Source organism: Sciurus carolinensis, chromosome 11, assembly GCF_902686445.1.
Source record: "Sciurus carolinensis chromosome 11, mSciCar1.2, whole genome shotgun sequence".
Lineage (NCBI taxonomy): Eukaryota > Metazoa > Chordata > Mammalia > Rodentia > Sciuridae > Sciurus > Sciurus carolinensis.
The window spans coordinates 13,101,541-13,105,168 of NC_062223.1; positions in this window are offsets into that span (position 1 = coordinate 13,101,541).

A 3,628-nucleotide genomic window follows, 5' to 3' on the forward strand; every position below is an offset into this window, starting at 1 on the left:
CTCAAGAGGAAGGAACCCAATTTTGTTGAGTTTTTGAAGAACCAACTTTTATTTTGCTTCTCTGTTATTTTTTTTTTTTTTCTCTCTCTCTCTCCTTTTGATACTGGGGATTGAACCTAGGGGAGCTTTACCACTGAGCTACATCCCCAGCTCTTTTTAGTTTTCATTTTGAGACACATCTTCCTAAATTGCTTAAAACTTTGCTAAGTTGCTAAGTTTGGCCTCAAACTTGTCATCCTCCAGCCTCAGCCTCTCGAGTTTCTGGATTCAGGTGTGCCTGGATTTCTGTTGTTTCTGTCTTCTCTATTTCATTGATCCACTCCAATCTTTATTATATCTTTCATTCTGTTTGATTTGGGTTTAGTTTTTTTCTACTTCCTCGTGTTGGAAGTTCAGTTTATTAATCTGAGATTTTTCTTCTTTTTAATGTAGGTGTTAGCAGCTCTAACAATTCTAGAATTGAATGAGTCAGTTCTCACTCTCATTTGTCTCATCTAATTTCCCTTGTGATTTCTTCTTTAATCCATTGGGTGTTTAAAAATGTGTTATTTAATTTTGACACATTTGTGATTTTTTTTCCAGTTTTTCTTCTGTTACTAATTTCAATTTTTTTTTCTATTTTGGTTAAAGAAGATACTTCATATGACTTCGATCTCTTTCAATTTTTTGAAATCTGTTTTGTGGTCTGACATCTGGCATGTGCTGGGGAATGTTCTATGTGCCCTTAAGAAGAACGTATTCCACTATTGTTGGGAAGAGTTGGGTCTGTGTTTTAGTGTTGTTCAAGTTTTACGTTTTCTTATTTTGTGTCTAGTTGTTAGTTGTTTATCCCTTTATTGAAAGCGGGATGTTAAAAGTTCGCAGCTCTTCTTGCTGGTCTATTTTTCCCTTTGACTCTGTACACTGTTTACACTTTGGTTTTTGTTGTTTTTGTTTGTTTGTTTGTTTGTTTGCAGGATGAGGGATAACACCCATGTGTTAGGGAAACGGCTGGACCACTGAGCTACACTCTCAGCCCTGATTCCATCCATTTTTGCTCCAATTTTGGGGGGAGCTCCATCTTTATCTAAGTACCTATTTATCATCGTTCTGTCCTCTTGGTGGACTGAGTCATTTGTCATTGCGTGACGTCTCTCTCTGTTCCTTGTAACAATCATTGCCTTCAAGTCTACCTCCTTCTGATGTTAGTATAACCCTCCGAGCTGCCTCTTGCTTAGTTTTTATGGAAAATCTTCTCTGTCCTTTTGCTTTCAACCTATGTGGGTCATTTGATCTAAAGAGAAGCTCTTGTAGACAGCATAGAGTTTAATCATGTTTTTAAAAAATCAGTTCTGGGCCGAGTGTGATGTGCAAAAGCCTGTGATCCCAGCACCTTAGGAGGTTGAAAAAGGAAGATCACAATTTCAAGGCCAGCCTAGGCAACATAGAGAGGCCCCCAGCAGAGAGGCAAGACCCTCTCCCTCAAAATAAAATATAAAAAAGACTGGGGATAGAGTTTGTAGCCCCTGGTTCAATCCCTGTTACCAAAAAAATAAAAAATAAAAAAATAAAACATGAGTTCTGCTAATCTTGATTTTTTAATTGGAAATCTTAATCCATTTGTATTTCATGTAATAAGACTTACTTCCATGTTGCTATGTGTTGTTTTTAAAGATATTTTTGTAGTTGTAGATGTATAGCATGCCTTTATTTTATTTGTTTATCTTTATGTGGTGCTGAGGATGGAACCCAGTGCCTCACACATGCTAGGCAAGTGCTGTACCACTGAGCTTCAGCTCCAGTCCCACTATATGTTTTTATATGTCTTATATATATTTTTTGTCCTAAATTCCTGTTACTGCTTTCTTTTGTGTTAGATATTTTCCCTTTTTATGGGAGGGGGTGTACTGGGGACTGAACTCAGGGACACTCAACCACTGAGCCACATCCCCAGCCCTATTTTGTGTTTTATTTAAAGACAGGGTCTCACCGAGTTGCTTGGTGTCTCACTTTGCTGAGGCTGGCTGTGAACTCTCAATCCTCCTGCCTCAGCCTCCTGCCTCAGCCTCCCGAGCCACTGGGATAACAGCGTGCACCACCGTGCCCAGCGTCTTAGATTTTTAATAGTGTACCATTTTATTCTGACTTTGTTGGTTGGTTTGTGGCACTGGGGATTGAACCCAGGGCCTCACAACATGCTAGGCCACTGACATCCCCAGGCCTCCTTTTCATTTCTTTTACTAGACTATTTAGTTTTTCCTTTAGTGGTTATCCTGGGGATGACCATTAACACCTTTTTTTTCTTCCTTACAGTATTAGGGATTAAACCCAGGGGCACTTCACCATTGAGCCACATTGCCAGTCCTTTTTATTTTTTATTTTGAGACAGTCTCCTTGAGACTGATCTTGAACCTGTGACCCTCCTATCTCAGCTGTCCACATCCACTCATTTTTGTGTATGTGTTTGCTGGGACTGAATCCAGGGGTGCTTTACCACTGAGCTACATGCCCGGTTCCTCTTAAAAAAAAATTATTTTGAGACTGGGTCTCACTAAATTGCTGAGGCTGGCCTCAAGTTTGCAATCTTCCTGCCTCAGGACTTTACAGTCCTATAACTTCATTCCCTGCGCTTTATGTTCTTATTCCCGTAAAGTACATCTTTATGTGTTGTATGTCCATCAACATAGATTTATGGTTATTGAAGTTGCCTTTTAAATTATACAGGGAAAAAAGAGGAGTTAATAGCTAAAAATATATTAATACTGACCTATATTTCTCTTTGACCTATATTTCAGCTTTCCATCACTGCGACAAAATACCTGAGATAATAGACTTATGAAGAAAAAAAGGTTGTTTGGACTCCTGGTTTCAGAAGTTTCAGTCCATGGTTGGTTGGCTTCATTGCTTTTGGACCTGTGTAAGGCGGCACATTATGGTGCCGTGTGTGGTGGAATGAAGCTTCTCACATCATAGCATCTCGGAAGTGAAAGAAAGAGACAGGAATTGCAGGTTTCCAATCTTCCCTGTCAGGGCACACACATCCCCAGTAACCTAACTTACTTTCAGGATCCCTTCCTACTTTTACCTAAGTACTATATAGCAGTAGTACCACAGGCTGGGGACCAAGCCTTTAGCACATGGGCCTTTGGGGACATTCCAGATCCAAACTCTAGCCTGATGAGTATTTACCCTGATGGTAACCTTTAGTCATTGGTGTTCCTTATTTCTCCATGTGATTTTGAGTTACTGTCATATCCTTTAAAATCGGTCTGAGGATAAGGATGGCTCTTTCCCTCTGAAGGATAGTTTTGCCGGGTATGGAAATTGAATCTGATCTTTATGTTCACCAGCACTTTTCCAGTATATCATCCCATTGCCTTCTGCCTCTGGTTTCTGATAAGAAATTTATCACGGATCTTATTGAAGTTAATTTATATGTGATGAGTTGCTTTTCTCTTACTGTTTTCAGGATTCTCTTTTTGTCTTTAGTTTTCAATAGTTTGCTTATAATGGATCTTAGTGTTGATCCTTGAGTTTATCCTATCTGGGGTTCCCTGGGCTTCTTAAATGGGTAGATTGTATCTTACAAAAAAATGTGGAAGTTTTGGGCCATTATTTCTTCAAAAATCCTGTGTACACCTTCTCATTC